Here is a 23,858-nt window from a genome sequence, read left to right as displayed (position 1 = left end):
TTGGATTAAGGTGTTAAAAAGATGGACGCACAGTGAGGAGATGAGTTTCACCTTTGGTTCTACTAAATGGACTTTAGGGGGTGCTAAAAGCAAGCCAAAACTGCCTCGTCTCCCTTTACATTGAGAGGCATATTTTCAAACTGTCAGTGTTCATTTTGGTATTTTCCAATAATTGTTGTTATTAAAACAATTATAAATATAGGGTTTTATTGATCGAAAATGTGAAATTGTGCTCTTAGGAACCTTAGGTGCAGCAGAGATGTTTTTTGTAACCTTAGTTAGATCTTTGCCTTGCCACAATTCTGTCTCTGAGCTCTTCAGCCGGTTAATCTGACCTCATGATTTTCATTTGCTCTGACATGCATTGTGAGCTGTAAGCAGTGTTGTATACATACATATACGCACACACACACACACACACACACACACACACACACACACACACACACACACACACACACACACACACATATGTATATATATATATATGTATATATATGTGTGTATATATATATATATATATATATATATATATATATATATATATATATATATATATATATATATATATATAGATATAGATATATATAGATAGATATAGATATAGATATATATAGATAGATATATATGAGAAAAAAGAACAATGAACTAGTTCTTTTTTGGAACAGTGAACTTAGTTCTATTTTTTTTTTTTACTTATGAACTAAGAAACAAACTAGTTCATTTTAGAATATATGAAGTAGTTTATTTTTTAAACAAACTTTCCAAACACTGGTGGTGGCACTCCGGTTCCAGGAAGTAGAAGATAGTTGGAAGAGGGGGTGAGGTGGAAAATTGAAGAATTTGATGTCTTGCTCATAAACATCCATGGTACACAAATGTCTGACATCTGATTGACTAACAGCAACACAACTCTTCCGCTGCCTCCGTTCACTCTTCTTTCTTTGGTAAAAAGGCAGCGTTGATGTTTTAACTCTACAAGTAACACAAGCATGAACGTGTTCTGCCATGTTGAGGACATTTAAACAATAGAGTGAGTGCTAGCAATAAGTGGAAGTCACTGGGACATGGACCAGAGTTGTTAAGAACTATTTTTTGAACACCTTTTCAGTTTGCTTAATTCTCATCTCCCTTTTCTTATAAATACACCCAAATATCCAAGCAGCTCATTGGACTTTGAACTTTACAGATTTGTATGAATCAGAATAAAATCCATGTCAATCTTCTGAGTCTGAAAAATACTTTTTTTCAGCAGTTGATGAACATTAGAGCGGCATCAATACATTAGAAAGAAATACATTATTATAAACCCATACAGAACGAGGTTAGTTGTGTAATCTTTCTGAACAGATTGCCAGCTCATTAATGGGTCAGCATGGAGGAAAATAGACATTCATCCACATTTATTTGTATAGAATCTAAATTTACTTGGCGGGCATGCAAACTCCCCTCACAAAGAGCTGCACAGCACAGATTTGTAATTCTTTAGCTTTAATTTTACATATTTGAACCAAACTAACATCCATAATTTTAAAATAAAAAAAAAATAATAAAACAATCAACCAGGTTATGCATTCAGACAGACTTCTTCCAAACTGTTTTTAATGTGATTTTCTTCTGAGACCAGGGCGTGTTAGGTTGCGATAAACCAACATTAAGGCAGTTCACACTGCCATCAAGCTGCAAGAGACATTTGGAAAGGATTCCAAAATGCCCTGAAACATTTGTAATCTGTGTTGTTTGTTTGGCAGGCTTCTTAGCTTCAGTCTTAGGCTTCTGGACAAAAATGCTTTTGCTTGTCAGATTTAGTCGACTAAAACTCTTAAAGGTTTTAGTTGACAAAGATTTTTGTCAATAGTGCGTATGATGCATTTGTCGATGCAGATCTCTGCACCATTCAGGAGATTTTCACAAAAGAAAATTATACTTTTCTTTTCTTAACAAAATGGACTCTATACAAAGTATTCTTCACAACATTTGAATAGAAATGAAACAAATATTTGCTTTATTCATTTATTGTTTGAGTTATCAGACTTTCAACTTATGGTGTTAAAATATGTATTTTGGCAAAGTCCACCTACTTAAACTCAGCAATGTTTGTCCAGAGGACAACAGTGTGAGTTATCACGAGCCTACATAATAAATATAAATAACCCAGTTCTGCTCTTGAGTGTCGACAGTGATGCCCATTAACATTTAGACATGCCTAAACTGTTAGGCTGTTGGTTGGAAAAGCAGGAATGTGACCCGTCATTAGGAACCAGAGAGCAGATAATATGATCCCGACACAATGACATTAAAACATTTCTCTTAAACGTGTTCAGAAAAAAAAAACTGCTAAAAACTGTAATTTCTTTCTTTCATCTGCCCCATATCATGACTTTTTCAGGAAGCACACGGATAAGGAACATTTTAATAATTAAAAGTCACCTCATTAACGCTCATAGATTTAACTGATGTTCTTCCTCAATAAGCGGCTGTGTCGAGCGATGTGTGTTCCCGCGACATGGAAGCACTGCTCAGCTTTAGCGCACAGGTCTGTTGAGCAGAATGTACACTGCCGCAGCATGTCGGTGGCCCTGCACAGATATCATATACGTAGACACCCTACGGACTGGAGCTGCCTATTGGAGCTGACGTAGCAGCGGGCTGCCATCTTGGATGGGTTCCCATTCACGCCCAGTGTATTTATTTCTACTGAGGAAGGTGCTTACCCAACTAAAAAAGACATCTTATTATGATTTTTCACATAATAAAATGTATGGTATGACATGATATTAATTAAATTAAAATATAAAATTATTAGTGATCCCATTTGATCTGTTTTCAAAAGTGGACCGGTTGGTGCAACCGTAGGATGCTCACCCTGCGTTGACTCCACTTGGGTTTGGAGAGTGAACAACCCACCCAATATGGCAGCAATGCTGTTTCCAGCACCCAATGGGACATCTGCATAGTCATGTCTATAGGGAGCCTAAGTGTCCTCCCTTTCTGGTCAGCTCATGGGTCCCCAGAAGAACGAACAAATGAATGCAAGTCAACGAGGCTAAAAGAGCTATTTTCTAATTTGCTTTGCCTTATGCCCTGGATCACACATATGTTGTACTGCAATTAAAATGAAAAGTAATGATGGGTGTTTCAACCCCGCCTGTCATGTAATTTGAGATTTATCAGCTTGTAAAAATTCATAAATAGCATGACTACAAATCAGACATCGGCACGTCACATATATGACGTCACCACAGAATCTCCTCTCCTCTAGAGTAGCTGCTACTTACCACATGGCCAGATTTATAGTCTCTTTCCTCCTGTGGGAAGGATTTGAAGTTTGCTGAACTTTAGCTATTTTCCCTCTGTTTTCTCCATGTCTGGTTCGATGACGTCACTTTTGTGATGCACATTTGTAGTCCTGGACTTATTTTCACACTAAACCTAAAATAGCGTTTCCCCTGTTCGAAAATAAGCACGTCTTGGTGTCAAAATGCATCTAACATTCACAGATATCATATGTGAAATCCATGCAACATAACAAGTGGAATGAGAAAATAGCGTTTTTAGTCCCATTGACTTGCATTCATTTTTCCGTTCTTCCGGTGACCCATGGTGCGGAAGTAGATGGGCGTGGCTTAGGCTTTCTATGGTCTGGCAGACATGGAGTCTATAGCAGCAACAGCGCTTACACTTTTTAGCTTTTGCAAGACAGACAGAAATTTACATGAGCATAATTTTTGTCCAGACTCGTCGACTAAAACTCTTGCATGTCTCGCCATGTTTTAGTCACAAAAAAGCAATTTTTAGCTCGTCAGCATCTCTTTTTCATGATGAGAAAAAGGGGCATAAAATAAATCAGTCATTGTCGTCGCTGCTAAAAAAAATCACTGTTTACAACGAGGTTTATATGACATGTGACTCCGGTAAGTAGCTGTAATTTTCAGAAACAATGTAAAAATAAACCTTTCAAGCTAGTGGTATGGTTGACACAAGGCCTTCTTAATTACTTCTCAGTTTGGTTTCAGTGAGTCAGAAATGCAAGTAACGTGAGACAACTGAGAGAAGATGGACAAAGTTGCAAATCAAATTAGGGTGAATTGCAAACAAACCAAGATGTAAATTCCTGAATTCTAGGATGATATTGCAACCAGATAAAAAGCATAAATTGCTTGTTTTGCAATTACCTCATCAGAACTTGTCCATTATATAAACCTGTTGAAAAAGTGTTGCACGTACCAACTAAATGTAATTCAAATTTCTTGCAATTGTATGTCTCTAACAAGGTGCCAGATTTCGCAGCCAAGTGAATTTCAGGGTGAAACACAATTGAAGTTTCAGCCCTCAAATTGCTTTTTAATCTCGTATTTATTTTAATAATAATTCTGAAGGTCTTTCACCCAATTTGTCTCTCATAACAAGGAAAAAAAATACATCTCACACACACATTTACATCTTGTTCCCACAGATGTAAAAAATAATAGAATGAAAAACCTTTCTGGGAATATCACTCTGCATAAGTGCATATATTGCAGACGGCCTGCAGGAAAGCTTTGTTTGCCAGGGATCAGGGGAGATAATGCAACCACAGCTTCCAGGGTAAAAGTAAGCCCGAGCTTTAATTAATCCATTTGTCGGTTGAATGATCTCTCTTTGTGAAAGTCATAAGCCTCTTGTCTCCGTGACTTTGATATTCACAAGACTTGTTAATTGCCATAGCAACACATGCCACTTGCTATACTGTGTAAATGATGGAACTAAATATGAATCAATACTGAAACAGATGTGCCAAAAAAAGAAAAAAAAACCATCGGTAGATGTTAACAGATTGAGTTTAGTTTTTTTGAATAGTAGGATCTCATTGTTAATCTTTCTAAATCGGCCTTCCAGCTTAATTCTTATTACCGATATCGTTTTAACAAGGGACGTCTGTGCGGATCACATGTAGGTTAACAAAGCTTCTGTCGTCCAGGTTTTTCTTTACACACTCAACGTTACGCAGGTGAATCTTTATAGGAAACTTTTATTGTTTCTAAATTAATGTAGTGAGATGAACGTTATCTTCACTTCACTGGTTTCCATTGCTCATTGCTACAGTGTGTAGTTGTGTGTGATGCACAAACTCAGCACGATCAAGGTGACAAAGGAGAGTAACTCATGCAAACCTAAATGACAACAAAATGCAATAAACTGGAAATGAATGAGTGCATATTGATTAGGTGAATCACATGAATAAAACATTTGAATTTTATTTATTTGCAATTTTATGCTTCCTGTTTATTTTGAAGAAGGGAAATCTGACTAGAACTGAAATGGCAAACTAAAATCAGTAATGCAATAAGCTTGTCGTCCACACTTTTGCTTTGTGCAAAAAAATAAAATAAAATAATAATGCAAAGATCCACACCTCGTGTGTGTGTGTGTGTGTGTGTGTGTGTGTGTGTGTGTGTGTGTGTGTGTGTTGAACAGATTGCATGATGCTGAATAGCATCAGATGTGAAAGCTGTTAGCAAATCTCCAGAAAAAGCTAGGTTTTGAACGCAAACATGGTCATGGGACAGTCACCCCTCCTTTCAGGTATCCTCCCTGGTTCTGTGTCCCCCTGAACCAGAAACCCACGTCACCAGAGGAAACAAACACCAGTCGTTGTTTTCTAGGTCCAAGCGTCTTTTGTTGTCCATGGCTTCAAATGGTGATTTTCTTTTTTGGACTCCAGTCCTTAAGTCCTAAAGAACCTCTCACACCAGTGGTGTTCTGTTGCTAAAAACATGAGTGTGTGATGAGTGGAGGATCCGGGGAAGTGTGGCGGTTTGGTGAGACCAACAACCGGATGGTCTAATAGTTGCTTTCATTCCCACCTGTGTTTTTGGTGGAGGTTTTCATGCAAATGTGAGAGAATCACTTTAATTTTTTTATAATATATATTTTTTCATCCTCACAATGTATTTAAAGATACATGAAAAAATGTTTTAACCCTCTGGAGGCAGGCGTTGCAGATATGCCACGTTAAAACCTACCTACCTGATTATGCCACATACATATTTCATGAGCAGTTTTTAAACTCAGAAGTACCGCTGAAGGACTTAGTTCTTCGTCCTTTTATCAAAACTTATTTTGAGCCTGAGTGGGTTAAGCTTGTTTTCCAAATTTGCTAAAGCAGCTTTAATGACGTTTGCTGTTGAGTGTCGGCCATTAGTGACATGAAAATAGCAGTCTAGTTCAGGTCGTGGCAGAGCTGAACGGATTTACTTTTGGATTAATGGATCTCACATCCACACTGTTACCCAACGTCTCAATGACTCATGGAGAAAACCTGATGGTCCATTGTTGTCTCAGCCTTATTCGCTGTGTAGCCAGTCAGAGCAGAGAAGCTCAGCTAATTAACACCACAAATGGGATCTAATCGGATGCCAAGTGCTCTAATAAAAATGAAAGTCAGGAAGTCTCCACACGGAGATAGGAAGGATATCAGGGGAGGGATGTGTCTTTTGGGCTGTGTGTGTGTGTGTGTGTGTGTGTGTGTGTGTGTGTGTGTGTGTGTGTGTGTGTGTTTGTGTGTGTGTGTGTGTGTGTGTGTGGGTGTGTGTGGGTGTGTGTGTGTGTGAGCGAGTGAAACTAAAACAAAAAAAAAGACACATTTTATATTCTCTAGAAAAAGCACTATCTGTTCAAATTGAGAGCATCTCAGAAAGAGAATTTCTAAAAAAAAGTACAGAAACACTGAGAAGATAAATCCACTTTATCAGCAAATGAAGCACAATATTGGATTGAGTAAAGCTCCTGCTTGAATCAAACATGTATCTTTGGTTGGGAGATTAGGATTGAGATGCTTCCTTCCTCCAAGAAGGCATCTATCATTGAAGCTTGGGGTAGAGCTGACTCTACTCTGCATCAAGAAGATCCAGCTGAGGTGGCACAGACCTGCGATTCCTCCTGTGGAGGTTTTCCAGGCGTGTTCCACTGGCAGGAGCGTGCAGGACAGACCCAGACTTTTCTAGAGGGTTTCTCTGTTCCCAGTGACCTGAGAATCCCACAGGAGGAGTTTAAGTGTTTCACTACACATAGAAGTCTCAGCATTCCTCCTAGAACTGTTACTTCCATGACCCAACCTCGGATAAGTGGAGGAAAATGGATGGATGGATTCAAGGTTTCACGTCAGCCTTTGATCTCTGTTGATTTTTTTGTGAGCTGTGACAGCAGCGTTCAGTGTCTCACCTTGTTAATCAGGATATCAAACCAGATTAAACTGCTGAAGTCACTAGTGTCTTATTGATGGCTCACACACACGCACACACAAACATACATGCACACATTTGCCAAATGAAAAATAAAGTGCAGTTTACCAGCACTCATGGATCAGTCGTAGAAGGTCCAAACAAGGGAGGTAACAACATCAGAATCCTTCAGTTCATGGAAAACTTTCTGAAATTAAACATGATGTTTAAAAAGATGATGTGTATTTTTATCACTGATCCCTGGAAAGATCCTCGAAACGTTGTTGAAAGTGAATATTGTGATGTTGAAAAATATTGGTGGCTTTGTTACAGATAACCATAAAAATCAGGTCTAAGGTACAGAGGGTGTGGGACTGGCATCTCTGGGGGACGCCATAATAGAAGCCATGCTTTCTTCTGCACCTGTTGATGATGTCACACTAGATGATTGGCTGGACGTACGACTCACGGAATTGATGTTACCACGTCCAAAAACATTTAGCCATTAAGAAACATGAATTTAATAACAAAACTGCTAAACTCTTTCCAAAACTGATGTGAAAGAAAATAATCGAAAAAGAGATGCTATATATTTTGGTCAAGTGGTATTGCCGTAGTATGATGACGTCATCGGCAGGGCGCATGACCCCGAGCAGATCCGGAAAGTACAATCGGCATTGCATTCTCTCAGTGGTATTAGTTGAAGGACCATCAAAGTCTGAGGAGTCACGCTGAGGTTGCACGCTTTCTGCTCCATAGGTAACTTTTTAACTAGCAAAAGTCACAGCGATATGCTGTAAAACTACCCAGAAATGTGTGTACTGCCCCCTAGTGCAGGAAACATCACACTGCCACTTTAACTTAAATATGGGTCACATTATAGACGATTTTCAATAAGAAAAAAAAATCAATAAATGACTTTAGTTAATATATCTAATGAGGATAGCTGGTATACACAAGCCATTGAATGAAATAAAAATTAATAGACTTTTTTTGGAACGTTTTTAAAGTTTTCTGTGACGTTTTCATTGAAAAGTTCTCTACATGGTTAGTTTACATGTTTTAGTGTAAGGAAAACCTCATAGGCCTTTTTTTGTTGTTATTCAAGATCTTAAACATAAAAAATATAAAAGGAAAAACTGAACTCTTTGGCGCTAAATTATCACAAACAAACCAACAGGTTTAAATTGGTTAAATTGTAACACAACACATTATGATGGATTTCAGACAATCTGCGTGGTTGCTTTCCGTTTTAGTAACATGATGAGTAATTTGCAGTAAATCCTGGTAAAATACTGTCAGCTAATGAACATAATAGTCGTAGCTCCGAGCCATGCTAAGTAGTTTGCTTCATAACAAAATAAATGAACATTCAGTGAGTGATAATAACCGGAGGTGTTTTTTAGACGAAGGAAGAGACCAGGAGTGAGCTGAGGCTCTCTGCCAAGGTGAATCTGGTAAAAAAAAACAAAAAAAACATGGAGTTTCTATGCTTGATTGAGAATTTCATTCCATTCTTTCTTCAAATGTGGAGTCGTTTTAACCTTTTGTTAGCACGTCACATATGTGTCCGCAGTTTAAACACTAAAGCACTTAGTAACGGTGCCAATAGTTGCTGTGCTGTCTGGTTTTAGCTCAATTTTCTCACCAACTTTCCGGTTCTGCAAGTCTTACAAAGGGCCTTAGGAGAGATTTACTGTAAAATGTGTTAGCATCAATAAATAACATTTTCATGCACATGTTTTATTTTTGCCTATTTATCATCTCTTATTTTATCAAAGCTTCCAAAAGTTAAACAAAAATAATATATGTGCCCTTTTACTAATCCTGGAAAATCTTTTGTATTCACATCGAGGCGCCTCAGCGGCATATTTATTGTCCTGCTACATGCGGCTTGTTCGACATGTGAGAGTAAATCTTCCACCTACCTTGCCATACATGCAGCCTTTTTCTAGTGTCACTTGCAACACAAACACTTATTATTTACTGTGTGATTTATTTATGATTTGTCTCTTAACTTTTTGCTAACATCTATTTGCACAGTCGGGGAGGATAGCGGGGTAGATTAATTCCAAATGACGCCGGGGACACACCGGCCACGGAAGCGCCGCAAAGCGCCTAGAAGCGAATCGCTCACGAAATTCGGCCGCTGCTCGCCGCTCCTCAGTTCAGATCAGACGCGCCTCGGCTCAGCTGTAGTTTTTCTTTTAAAAACTTGGTGTCCTCCATTTCCTCTGCGTTTGAGTGTTTGTACGTGTGTGCGTGTGCGTGTGTGTGTGTGTGTGTGTGTGTGTGTGTGTGTGTGTGTGTGTGTGTGTGAACCTATGGTATGAGTTGTTTCTGCCAGTTGAATCTCTTGGAACCCGCTCCAATTCTGCAGCTGTATCCTAGCAGTTTCTTCCTAAATGGGTACGTAAATAACCATGTTTTTCGGGGGTCGTACAGCTCCTTGTGTTTTTCAACTTCCATAATCAATTTAAAGTCATCCATCTTAACTGCTTGCCTCAGACCTTCTGCCTCTCTGTCCTGTTTGCTCCAGTGAAAAGACACCCAAAACCACACACCCCTTCACGTGGTCACACATGCACACAAGTTCGATGTGTGTGTATGTGTGTGCGTGTTCGTGTGGTTTTTCTGCAGTGTCTGTTTACGAGTACATTTGACTATTGTAGAATTTTATTTTGAAATGCTTTATTTTGTTAACTTTACCGGCCTGCCTCTTATGTCTAGGTTTGACTTCCTGCCAGAATTGACGCGATTCACCTGCGGCTCGCGAAAAAAATTGAGCCGACGCCGAAATGATCGCTGCACGGCGCGGGCTGGAGCGCCGGCGCGAGGCGATTAGCGGCGCTTCGGCGGCCCATGTGTTCTATAGAATTGCTTAACAAGGGCGCCGAATGAAGGCGGTCCCATTTTCGCGGCGCTTCGCGGCGCTTTGCGGCGCTTCCGCGACCAGTGTGTCCCAGGCGTGAGTCTTGCTCAGGCCAGTCGGCGCGCTGTCCTGAAAAAAATAAACATGTTGGCCTTTCATTTGATGAAAAAGTATTAAGTTGCAATTTCAAACTAAATTATGCTTATTAGTATTTAGATTTTTTACTTTAATCCAATGTTATTGACAGCAGGACACACAAAGTGAAATTTTCTATTTAGAATGAAGCACTTCAATTAGCTTGAGTCCAGTTTGCACACGCACGTTCTTCAGGGTTCTGGCGGACCTTTTTCGCATCCTAGTCAGAGCGTCCATTTTAGAATCACGTCCACGTGGAAAGGGGTAAGAGCAAATGAACAAAATATGTATTTTAACTGATGTTAGTACACCGAATTTTTATCAGATATTATTTCATCATATCTCATGAATGGACATACTTTCCAGCCAACAAGCAAGTTACCAAACAGAGATACCGTAAAACATTCGGAGGATTCGGCTCACTTGACTGCAGTGAAGGAGAAGCTTCTGAAGAAAGGTAAGATTTAAGCTAATACAAAGAGACTTGTTAAAACAAAGTCGGCAACAGCTTATAACTTAAGTAAAGGTTGTGCTTGTTATTTTACAGATCAATGCTGAGTTCCTGCGAGTTACAGCAGTTCCGTTGGAGGCAACATTTTTGGCACCGCTGGACAAACATTCTACCAAACTGCAACAGGTCATCAGGAGCAAGGGAGGACGTGTGAAAGAGCAGACCACTGGGATCTTGGAAGTTTTAGATGAGGTATGGATATAAGATTTAGTGTGATTTATTGTTGGATATTTATTTTATGTGGGCTATGAGTGAGGTTGTTATTAATAGCAATTGTTCTTACTCAGACTGTTGACATCACCATGAAAAGAGAGGCTGTACTCAAATCTCTGATCTACCTGGGTGAACCTGTTGAGAACCTTGTTAAAGAATGCCAGGTAAGAAATTCTCTTACTAACTTGAGAAACCTCCACAAACTCTTTTCTTGTGTGTTGAGATGTTTATGTTTATGTATGTAGCAGACGCTTTTATCCAAAGCGACTTACAAGTGATAATCGGCATGTTGCCCTTCAGGCTAACAACAACAATTACAACAACAACCAATTTCCAGTCAGTCGTAGGTGGCAGTGAGGCAGCCTGATGAATCATGGAGAGGAGGGAACAAGGACTGGACAGTAGAGAGGGGGACGGGTGCAGGGAAGGTGCTAGTTTAGAAGATGCTCTCTGAAGAGCAGGGTCTTCAGGAGTTTCTTGAAAGTCGAAAAGGAAGCCCCTGTTCTGGTAGTGCTTGGAAGGTCATTCCACATTTGTGGAATGATGCATGAGAAGAGTCTGGATTGTCCCAAGAGTGGTGTGGGCACTGCTAGCCGACAATCCTGTGATGACCAGAGCGGCCGGGCCGAGACGTCAGCCTTTGCAAGAGGATTCAGGTAGTTGGGAGCAGTACCATCTCGGACTTTGTATGCTAGTGCTAGCAATTTGAATTTGATGCGTGCTGCTAGCGGTAGCCAGTGGAGCCCAGTGAACAGAGGGGTGACGTGTGTTATTTTTGGCTGATTGAAGACCAGACGCGCCTCTGGACCATTTGAAGAGGTCTGAAGACCAGTTAGAAGGGCATTGCAGTATTATGCAAATCAAACACACCACCTACACAACTCTTGCCAAATTAGCAACTTTATCACTATTTCTAACAACTTTTCATAACTCTTTTGTGAATTTATTGTTTCCAAAAGAGCTTAGCGAACAACCCATCAAGATTTCTGGTAACCCGTAGCAACTCCTTGAATAACTATGTTGGCGATATTCTTTGCAGATTAACAAAACACCCTGCCTGCACTGGGTGTTTTGTTAATCTCCAAAGGGAAAAGGAATGTTTCGCACATGTGCATCATAAAAACATTACATGAACTGACAAATCATACAACTCTGTAGATGGATGTTACTCTGATAAAAGTTATTTTACAAGCAAATAATTATTATGCAGCAGGTTGTGGTAATTCACACTTAAATGTTTATTTTCTTTTTTTTTGTGCACAGATTTTTACAGTACCGGAGTATTTACCTCTATTTTGGGTGTATTGGTTGTCAACGTTAATTAAAAGTCATGTTAAATGTCTGTCATAATAACCTTGGTTATCCTTTTTGTCCTAATAAACAGTCCTACTTATTATATTTCAGTACATACTCCAGTGTTTTGGGAAGCAAAACGTCTAAACTGATGTGCTTTCATAAAGGTTTGTGCTATTTTAATTGAACATGTTTTTAATATTTTGTGTGTCTGCAGGATGTGCAGGAGAATGTCCAACACCAACTGGAAACCATGGCAATGTTCGTCATCAGGAGAGAGGATCCTTTTTAGGGTTGTCACGGTATGAAAATTTTACCTCACGGTTATTGTGACCAAAATTATCACGGTTTTCGGTATTATCGCGGTATTTTTTAAGCGGTGTTGCATATGTTCAGAAAGCATTGATAGTCCTGTTCTACACAAACTGAAATAGTTCTGAAAAGGTTTAACAGTGTTTATTAAACCTAAAATAACACAAAGCCTCAGCAAAAGTGCAACTTTTCACAAGTAAAGGAACAAATAGCTTCTTTTTCTGGAACATGTTACAGTAGTCAGTGCAGGTTTAAATTATACAAATCCAAACATTCAAAACATAAACAATATGTAAACAAATCAAATAAACACCACTTGTTTTCTCATACACTTGTTTTCTTCATTATAAAAATGAAAATCTAAAACTCCAGTCCACACTTGACTTGAGCGCTGTACAAGTCAACCTTAAAAAAATATGTATTTAAAACAAACAGCCACTTTAAACAAATTACTAAAATAACTACTACACTATGTAATCAAATCCAAATGTTCAAGTATAAATGGCATTGAATAAGTAAACAAATCAATGACAAGGAACTAATTGTATATTTCTCTTCATCATCAACAAATAAGATGCTTCATCCAGCAACAGGGTGTCCGTGACACGGTTTAAATGCTGGCAGAGGACGCTGCGGCTGCACTATTTAGTGACTCGTTGCATTCTCCCTCAACCAAAAGTCCTCACGTCATGCATTTAAGCTAAAATGCTAATGTTAACTTACCTTGCACTGGCTGTAGAGACGCGGGTGATGGTCACGCAGATGTGCCATTAGATTCGAAGTGTTGCTGCCTTTTGCAGACACTTGTTTCCTGCATGTTCTGCAAACGGGATAGCCGTCTTCTATTAACTGTCCCTCAGCGTTTTTCAGAAATCCAAAATATGCCCATACTTCCGATTTAGTCTTCTTTGAGGGCGGATGGATGTCCTGGGCGCTGCCGTCTCCTCCTTCGGCCATTATTTCAGCTTCAAAGTTTTGGTGCCGTTGCAAACTAAAAAGTGCGTGTGCGCGCCGCGGGAACTTCAGCTGAAGCGACGGTGGCTGGTAAGGGTCATTGCGCCGAAACCGCGGCCACGGTAAACCCACCGAGATAATATAGTTTTTTAAAAACTGGACGGTTATTTTAATTGTCAACTTTTTTACCGGGGTTTACCGCTATACCGGTTACCGTGACAACCCTAATCCTTTTTATCCACCGAAAGGCAAAACGATAGTCATCGATGGAGCACAGTCCTGACAGATGTGCCTTCTGTTGCAACAGCTGTTGCCATATTCTTTGGACTGATATACGCCCTCACCTTAAAGTATCCAAAATATCTGGTCTGGAATTCATACAGAAGGTTCTGATGGAGCTCGTTGACAAAAAGATGTCTTCAAAACTTCACAAGCTGAGCACTCTGGTTTAGAGATGTTGAACTCCGCTTTGAGTCTTCCATTGTTGCATCTAAAAAAAAAAGGACTTTAGATCCTTTCGTGATGTTTGTTCTGCTATTGCTGTCGCAAAAAAATAAAAAATAAAAAAGACTCAAGTACAGAGACTATTGTTCAATACTTTGTTAAAAACTTAAGGAGCAATCCAAAACCTAATGCAGTGTTTTTACTCAGCCAAAGAAAGGATCGCTTGCATTTGAAAGTTCTGGAACTGACAGTCACTAATGTACCTGGTAACATTTTACCCTGATTTAGTTGAAAATGAGACAATAGTTGATTTAGTTTTATGAACATTTTAGTATTATTTTTAGGTAATATTTGTTGCCAGATTTAATTCAACAATTTTTTATTTCATTGAATCATTTGTTTGATTTTCTGAGTGAATAGTTTGGTTCAATTCAGCAGGATTGATCTGGACAAAATGTAAACATTTCAATGATTCAGATTGCTAATACTATATCTTTCATAATACAAAATTACAGTGCTGTTAAAAAATGCATGTTAAAAAAATCTAGGGGCATTGTTTTGGCTTACATGTTCTTTCAACAATAAATGTTTATAGACAAAAAATGTGCTGCTGGGTGTAAATCAATGCAAGTGTAAAAGGAATCTCATATTTACAATACAATCACAATTATTTATTTGATACAATTTAAAAAAGTTACATTTGCTCAAACATTCAGAATTAGTTTCTATCAATTTTAAAATATCAGGTAAAAAATGCAACTTAATTTTTTTGATTTGAAGGAACTTGATATTATTGATTTGCCTTGACTACAAACATTAGTTTACATGAAATTAAAATGTTGAGGTTACAAAAACTTAATTTTGTTACATCAAGTTAATGCTAAAATATTAGGTGTGACCCATTACTTCAAAAATTTTAAGTTAAGGCAGTGTTAAATTTCTTTCAGTATACTCACACACAAACATTTGCATATACGCTCATTCAGTCATGAATGCTCACACTGGGCTGTTGTACTCTGAAACTCAGGATGGGAACAGAAAAAAAAAACCAAAAAACAAAACCACATTTACTATGACGTCGGTGCCGTTGTTGCTCCAACCTATTTCCAGGAGAGCCAGCCTCCCTCACAGGAACTGGCCTGTCTGAATGTTTTATCTCGAGTAGAATAGCTCACATCAAACTCATTCTTCTACTAGGAGCTTTCTCTCTATGCTCGTGTGGTTTTGCAAACAGTGGGTTCAGATACAGACTTAGTGTTGTAAAAATTAAAACACTTATCCTATTGTGTGCTATTGGCTTCTGGGCTAACCTTGACTTTCTCTTAACACATCAGTGGATTTTGAGTCAATAGTAGCTTTAATGAACAATCTAAACAATACTAAGAATCTGGTTTGAGTTCAGAATGTTTGTGTTGATGCAAAACTTAATAAACAAATGAAATAAGCGAATTAATAATAACGATTTATCCCTTTTAACGTGTCACATCTCGGAGCAGGACATAACATTATTTGTTATTTATGTATTTAACCCTCCCACTGTCCTAATGGGTGTGACCCTGCAAGGAAAGTTGACCATTGAGCAGGATTGATGGTTTATCCCTTGGGTCCATGTGGCAGGGGTGAGGAGTGAGCACCAACTCACCCCTGCCACGTGGACCTCAAGGAATAAACCATTAATCCTGCTCAATGGTCAACTTTCCTCACGGGGTCACTCATAAAGACAGTGGGAGGGTTATCTTGTTAAAGAGGACATGTTATGCAAAACCATGTGGGGAGCTACTGCCTCTACACTCCAAACGTGACAAAAACAACCATTTTCTGTTAGCATTTGGTTTTAAGAATTATGTGCGTAAAACAAGCTGATTCAGAAGGTCCCCATTTGTGGTGTCACAAACAAGTAAAGTAGAATTGTACCACCTCTCGCCTGTCGAGTCTGGAGGAACGATAATTTGAGACCCTCCTTCTCAGCTTGTAGCATCCAATAACGGGAGTAGGTGGATGTGGCCAGAACCAGTTTGTTTTTTCAAATGCCAGTACACACACACACACACACACACACACACACACACACACACACACACACACACACACACACACACACACACACACACACACACACACACACACACACACACACACACACACACACACACACACACACCTGCTGAACTCAACTTTATCTCTGTGGATCCTTTGGACTTCCTCACCTGTACCCTGTGCTTATTGATCCTGTTATAAACACGACGCTAAGCAGCTGCTCAATTATTCACTCTGGTTAAATAGAGCTGTTCCATTATTCAGAAGTGTGGCATGGTGTAATTAATAATGTAGAGATATGTGACAGGCTGGGTGGCATTTCACAAAGTGACAGCACATAATTTGCTCTCCACCTTCACCCACTCTCCGTCTTTGTCATCGCCGCCCTTCGTGTTTCTGGTACACCACGTTGGAGATGGATCTTCACCTTCACCTGAACATCTACCTGCATCACTTTTTCAGTTAGTTTTTTCTTAATTTCTCTTTTAACTCATCAACTCTTCTCAGCTGATGGTTGACAAACACTCTGAGACAAACTCTGGACACCTGAAGGGTTCCTGACCAAGCATGCGTGGACTTGTAGACTTTATAAAGTTTGAAGTCTTTGTGAATATGACGTGCATGAGATATCTTTATTCGTTATCCATTTTGGAGTTGCAAAGAAATCCCACAAATCTCAAATTCTGCAGTGACTTTTTTTTCAAATCATTCCATGATGGAGAGATTAGAATTTGTCGTAGTTCACTCAATTTTGACCGGACTCTTGCCCTTTCAATTCCTTCAGAGCACAAGTATAAATAAAGACTTGGTTGAACCTTTTCCTTTTATTGTTTTCATCTGTTTTACATCTTTCTTTTTTTCTGTTAAACATTTTCCGTGTCTTTTTAAATTGGATTTGACTTATTTAATTATATCGTATGACGTTCAGAAGTGCCTGGCAACCGCAACGCACACTAGTGGCAAAGTGCCAACTTAAGCAGTAGCTCAACAGGTTGAGCGGGTTGCCCAGTAATTGAAAGGTTGCAGGTTCAATCCTGGCTCCGGACAGAGAATTCTGCTGTTGTGTCCTTGGGCAAGACACTTATCCCACCTTGCCTGCTGGTGGTGGTCGGAGGGACCGGTGGTGCCTGTACTAGGCAGCCTCGCCTCTGCCAGTGCGCCCCAGGGCAGCTGTGGCTACATCGTAGCTCATCACCATCCGTGTGTGTATGTGTGTGTGAATGGATGAATGATACACTGTAGTGTAAAGCGCTTTGGAGTCCTTACTCTGAGAGGCGCTATACAAGTGCGGGTCATTTATCATTTATCATTACGCAGAGAAGGGACATCCCCTTCAAGCACGTTAACGTGACGTTTAACAGCGCCAATGTCAGTGGAATTAATGGGTAAGAAAGCCAAGTTACAGACAGAAAAAAATTGCACCAGCAATGGAAAAGAGCTCTGGAAGGAAACCCATCTCCCTACAGTTGGCACAAGAAATGTCAGCAATTATGTTACAAATCCTAAATCTTATTATTCTATAAGCAACTTAATGATGTTTGTGTTTTTGTCATCACAGATTTGTCAACAAAATGACAGGAAATCAGTGAACCTTTATGCATGAAGAACAGAAATGTATAATAGGAAATCCATCACATGTCTTCAGTTTTGAAGGTGACTGATGGATACTTTAATGTTCCTGAAACACGGGCTTGTTTCTATCAGATGGTTAAAATCAAGTTGAAACTGATACAAAAACACGTCCCAAAAAGAGAAAATTGGTCTTTTCTGATTAAATATTTTTTCTCTATTTTGCACGATGCTACTGTACAAACAGCTCCTTCACTAAAGCTGAAGATGGCATCTGTGCGGTGGTTACAGCTACATTTTTATGTACAATGATGAGTCAGGGAGACAATTAGAAGTGACTTGAACGTTTCTTCTAAAGGCTGCTGTTGTAGTAGGTCTGCATGAGGCAGCCTGGCTGCCACTTGTTTTTATCCTTTTGACAATAAGATGTGAGCACAGCACAGCACTCTGGGCCCCATGGCGGTTCCACTGCGGGGTTCCACTAGGGCTCAGTCCCCTCTATAGCAAAGTTGTCCAAAAAGTCACCAGATGTGTTTTAAATTCATTAACATGAACTATATTTAAATGTTTTCTGGCTTTAAAACTAATATTTTATTAATATTCATGTAATTATGTTACATTTTAGAGTGAAATAGTGAATTGTCATTTTGCAAGTACTAAAAGTGAAGTAAACTTTTCTAACCAAGCTTAACTCATTCACTGCCAGCCGTTTCCTGATCAGAAAAGCCCTTCACTGCCAGCATTTTTCAGTGTTTTCACTCATTTTTTTAAGAGTCACAGAACGTTGCGCACTATGACAATGTCAACGCCAAAACTAACAAAACTAAGAGTAGACTTAATTCTTGCATCAGGAAGAATCTGCGCATTTCGAGCGTTATCCGTTCTTTCATAATCCGTTGTCGAATTGTGATCGGCAGAAGCTTTTCCGGTTCGTACCTCACTTTTTTTTTACAGCAGCAGCCCAAAATGATCTCCTAACACATGGTTTTCTGCTTCCTGATCACGTGACATGTGTGATGTATGATGTATGTGCCTCTTTCCTCTGTTCTAAATGACTTGGACATGTCTTTAAAAGCACAACAAGTAGAAGCGCTAAAAGTATTTCCTCTAAAGAAAGATGTTTACACTGTCGCCAGACGCCATTTCTGACTACAGCTAAAAAACTAAAGTGTTGCGCAGTTCAGTCTGCATTTTCGTCTTTTTTCTGATTGGTTATTTTTGAGCTGGCTAGTCCCGCCCCTCATCTGCCTCTTTGCCTGTGAGTAACCAGACTCTTTCTCTGTGCAGAATTAAACAGAGGATGAGTCTGGCAGGCCAGGCTAGCATCAGTTAAAAAGCTTTTAACTGGTACTCTTCTGTTTAATTTAAAAAGTCTTTACAGATGAGAAATTAATGACAATTTGATGCATTCCTACATTCCTATTTAATGTTCATGCACAGGAAATGTGAGGAAACCTCACTTCTTACCTTTTCTATTTCAAAAGAAAATAAAAATTAACATAAATATTTTGTGGTATATAATAAAATGACTGTCTTTTTTACTGTCTTTATCTGGCCTCACTTTCTGTGATTTCCTGCACCCTTTCTTTCCTCTGGTTCCTTTTCTTAACTTTTCTATATCTACCGGGATGATTTAAATCAAAACAGATGTTGTACATTATTTTTTTATCACCTAAACAAACACCTGCATGTGTGGAAAGCTGTATTTTAGACACTAGCTGTTGTGGGAAACATCTTTTTTATTCAGAAGATGCTTTTGTAACATTTTGTAATTGGTTGCTTTTAATTAAGTGTCAATAAACTATAAAGGTATTCAATAAAATGGAATATTCCTTAAAACTGTGGATTATAACTATTATTGAACCTTTAATATATCCAAAGCATCTTAGTTTTAAAACTAATTTGCATTTTTTTTTAATCTGTGGAAGGAAACTGGTGTTCCCATGCACGAGGAAAACATGCAAGCTCCATGAGGAGAGGCCAGGTGAATTTTGAACCTGCAACCTTCTGGCTGCGAGACTTACGTATAATACCAAATGCAATCATGTATGTGGTCTTATGAATCTTATGCTAGATGAAGCAGACATATTTAGTTAAAATGAAAGACAAAAGTCTAAGAAATGCATCTTTTCACTTGCTATTTATTAGGGCTGGGCGTTTTGGCCTAAAATCAGTATCACAATCTATTGAGGAGTTCACCTCGATAACAATAGTTGAACGAATGCTATCTGTATGAGCAAAAACAAAAGTTAGGTGTGTTCTTGCTGTGTCTTTGTAAATCCATGCTTTCGTTCTTTTTTAAACACAGAAACAGTTTTGTTTACCTGTTTGTAGCTACGGTTTCGCCGACAGCTGCCGGCTTCTTCAGGCTGACGCTGATGGTGGCGCGTCACTTCCTTCTCCGTTTATCTGCGGGCAGCAGAGGACGTTGTCGCCCTCTACTGCCCGCTCTCCCCTCTCCGACGATGCAGTCCCATGCGTGGTCCAGCGTGTAAACTCCGTCGTCCCTGTTCATGGTCCCACATCCACGTCTCCTTATCTCTATTGCTTCCTTGATCCATCTTTTGTATTTTTGTTGTTCAGTGGTTATGATCCGTGTGCTGTCCCAGTCCATTATATGGTTTTCTCTTAAGCAATGATCTGTTACGGCTGACTTTTTTATTGTACTTTCTGCTTCTTCTTTTGCTAATCTTGTGTGTTTACGATTTGCCTCTTTCTCGCACTCCTTTCTGTGTTCTATTGTCCATGTATTGAGTTGGCGTCCGGTTTCTCCTATGTATGTTTTATGAAGAAGCCGGCAGCTGTCGGCGAAACCGTAGCTACAAACAGGTAAACAAAACAGTTTCTGTGTTTAATAAAGAACGAAAGCATGGATTTACAAAGACATAGCAAGAACACACCTAAGATGTTCAAAGAGAAATACGGACAACAAGGAACGAAGGACTTCCGCCGTTTGGAACGATTACACCAGAAACGCGCACGTCTAAGAAACCACCTTCGCTTCTGTTTAAGATGCTGGGACGAAAACATCACACCCACAAGAATACAGCTGAAAACATCGATCCGGACCCAGACAGCACAAAATATAATAGAAAGAGCACAGAGAGCACTGCTCAAGGAGAGGATAAGGAACGTCATAACCAAACAGAGGCGTATGGAGGACGAACTGGAAAGAGGACACCTGGACGTGAAAAGGAATTACAAACTTGATAAACAAATGGAGGAATTAATTAAAGGACACATGATGGAAAAACAGGAACAAGAGTTCATAAAAGTGAAAGAAAGACACATAAAGAAGTTAAACAGACTCATAAACAAGAAAAAGAGGGGAGAAATACAAGGCAACTCCACACCAAACTCATGGGTATGTAACATTTCACAATACAAACTAACAGAAGCAGAAGAGAGCATATTAAAGAAAGGTTTAAACTTTGCAGTCACACCAAAAGAAATACCATATGATGAATTTATTGTAGCAACAGAACTAGCATGTCAACAGATCACAGATGAGGGAAAGAAAGCAGAACTCAGAAATAACGTAGTTGGGATATTGAAAAACTGCCAAATTCAACACAGCAATATTACAAAAGAAGAACAATCAGCCATGACAGCTTTATCCAAAAATGAACAGATAATTATTCTACCGGCAGATAAAGGAAGAACCACAGTAGTTATGGACAGAGAAAAATATAAACAACAGATGAAACAGATGCTAGAAGACAAAAATACATATGAAATACTTAAAAAAGATCCAACAGAAAACATTAAGAAAAACATGAAAAAATTACTGAAGCCACTGCACGAAAAAGGCAAAATAACAGAAAAAATGTACAAACACTGGATTCCCACAGCAAACATAACACCAAGAATATATGGAACACCAAAAATACATAAACAAAACACCCCACTTAGACCAATAGTTGACAGCATAGGTACACCAACATACAACATGGCAAAAGATATCAGCAGAATCATCAGCCCGTTATTAGGAAATACAGACCAACACTGCAAAAATAGTATAGAATTGGCAAAAGAACTAAAGGAAATTACAATAGAAGACAACAACATACTCATCTCACATGACGTCACATCTCTGTTCACAAAAACACCAACCCAAAAAACCATAGACATAGTAGTTAACAGAATCAGACAGGACAAAACTTTACACAAAAGAACAAACCTCACAGCAGATGACATAGCACAACTGATAGGACTGGTAGCTAACTCCACTTACTTCACATACGACAACATAATATACAAACAACTGGAAGGCTTCGCCATGGGTAACCCTTTATCAGCCACCCTGTGCGAGTTTTTCATGGAAGACCTGGAACAAAAAGCCATAGCCACCGCCCCCCCAAACTGCAAAATAAAACTATGGAAACGCTACGTAGACGACATACTGGAAATCATACCAAAAGGTCAAACAGAAACACTAACACAACACTTAAACAATATTGACGACACGGGCAACATAAAATTCACTTATGAGTTAGAAACAGAAGGCAGTATAGCATTTATGGATATGAAAATCACCAGGCAGACCGACGGGACCCTAAACATAAACACATACAGGAAACCAACACACACAGACCAATATTTATTATGGACATCAGAACACCCCACCATACACAAAATGTCAGTAATCAGAACATTATATCACCGAGCAAACATAATAACAGAAGAGAGAGACCGTAAACAAGAGGACAAACACATACAATACGCTTTAAAGACCTGCGCATACCCGACATGGGCAATAAACAAAGGAAAACAACAAACAAAAACAGAAAGCAAAGAACAACCCAAAAAAAGAACCAGAAACCCAGAAAGACAAGAACCAAAACCAGTGATAACCCTACCATACATCAGAGGCATAACGGAAAAAATAAGAGCAACAATGAAAAAACACAACATAAACACACCAACAAAGCCATACACAACAGTTAGAAACAGACTAGTACACCCAAAAGACAAAATATCAGCTGGACAAAAATGTGGAGTCATCTACGAAATCCCATGCAAACTCTGCAATAAAACATACATAGGAGAAACCGGACGCCAACTCAATACACGGACAATAGAACACAGAAAGGAGTGCGAGAAAGAGGCAAATCGTAAACACACAAGAGCAGCAAAAGAAGAAGCAGAAAGTACAATAAAAAAGTCAGCCGTAACAGATCATTGCTTAAGAGAAAACCATATAATGGACTGGGACAGCACACGGATCATAACCACCGAACAACAAAAATACAAAAGATGGATCAAGGAAGCAATAGAGATAAGGAGACGTGGATGTGGGACCATGAACAGGGACGACGGAGTTTACACGCTGGACCACGCATGGGACTGCATCGTCGGAGAGGGGAGAGCGGGCAGTAGAGGGCGACAACGTCCTCTGCTGCCCGCAGATGAACGGAGAAGGAAGTGACGCGCCACCATCAGCGTCAGCCTGAAGAAGCCGGCAGCTGTCGGCGAAACCGTAGCTACAAACAGGTAAACAAAACTGTTTCTGTGTTTAAAAAAGAACGAAAGCATGGAAAAACAAAAGTTGCCCACTAGATGGGGCTGCCACATGTTTTACATTGATTGACGTAGTCATGTGACATGGACGACGTCGCCAAGATACACACATCTTTTCATTTTTTATATTGAATTTATTAACATGGGAAAAATGAAATCGGTTTGAGTCAGAAATTTTGATCACAAAATATTTTTGATATATTGCCCAGCCTACTATTTATTTATACTTTTATTACAGCTATTTTTCATGTTAGATTATTATTATTATTTTTTTCTCCTTGCCCTGTCTGGCTGTGAAGCAAACAGAATTGATGTCTGAATGTTGGTGACAAGGTTTACCCACAGGTGGAGCATAGTGCTTCATGGTAAGATTCTGAAATTTGCATAAATTAAAGTGTTGCTATAGATAAAAACTACAGCATTAAGAGCCTGGATTCATGATCATTTTTATTACATTGAAACCTAATGAGCCACAGGTGTGTGTGTGTGTGTGTGTGTGTGTGTGTGTGTGTATGGTTGTGTGTACAAAAATGCTGTCAGCCAAAAAAATAATAAAGCAACATTGAAATTCCTTGTGCTTTTGATCTTTTATCCAATTAGGAGCCATCTCTCCTCACATCCTCATCATTGCTCCTCCTCCACTTTTGTCAAAGTTATTTCACAAAACAAGGTTGAGAAATCTTCAAAAGACTCACTGTCTTGTTTTTTTAACCTTATTGGTGCTTTTAAAGTGCAGAGAGGAACACAAGAGGTGCCAAGATGAAGGAAAAACACACATTAGACAGCCTGAAGCTTC

The 23,858-nt window shown here is 39.1% G+C and overlaps 1 protein-coding gene and 1 long non-coding RNA gene across 5 annotated transcripts in view; both read left to right on the top strand.

The window, feature by feature from the left end:
• Positions 1–23,858, top strand: part of LOC107381286 (MAM domain-containing glycosylphosphatidylinositol anchor protein 1) — a 341,592-nt gene that overhangs the window by 36,149 nt on the left and 281,585 nt on the right. The gene's annotated exons all lie outside the window — the stretch shown is intronic.
• LOC129153129 (uncharacterized) lies at positions 619–15,465 on the top strand. The gene is made up of 3 exons (XR_008559323.2): positions 619–10,912; positions 11,008–11,097; positions 12,444–15,465. It is a non-coding gene; the product is annotated as an uncharacterized lncRNA (long non-coding RNA).

Source organism: Nothobranchius furzeri, chromosome 9 (assembly GCF_043380555.1).
Source record: "Nothobranchius furzeri strain GRZ-AD chromosome 9, NfurGRZ-RIMD1, whole genome shotgun sequence".
NCBI classification, from domain to species: domain Eukaryota; kingdom Metazoa; phylum Chordata; class Actinopteri; order Cyprinodontiformes; family Nothobranchiidae; genus Nothobranchius; species Nothobranchius furzeri.
Note: the sequence above shows the minus strand (reverse complement) of the source record. Positions and strands in the feature narration are given on the sequence as shown.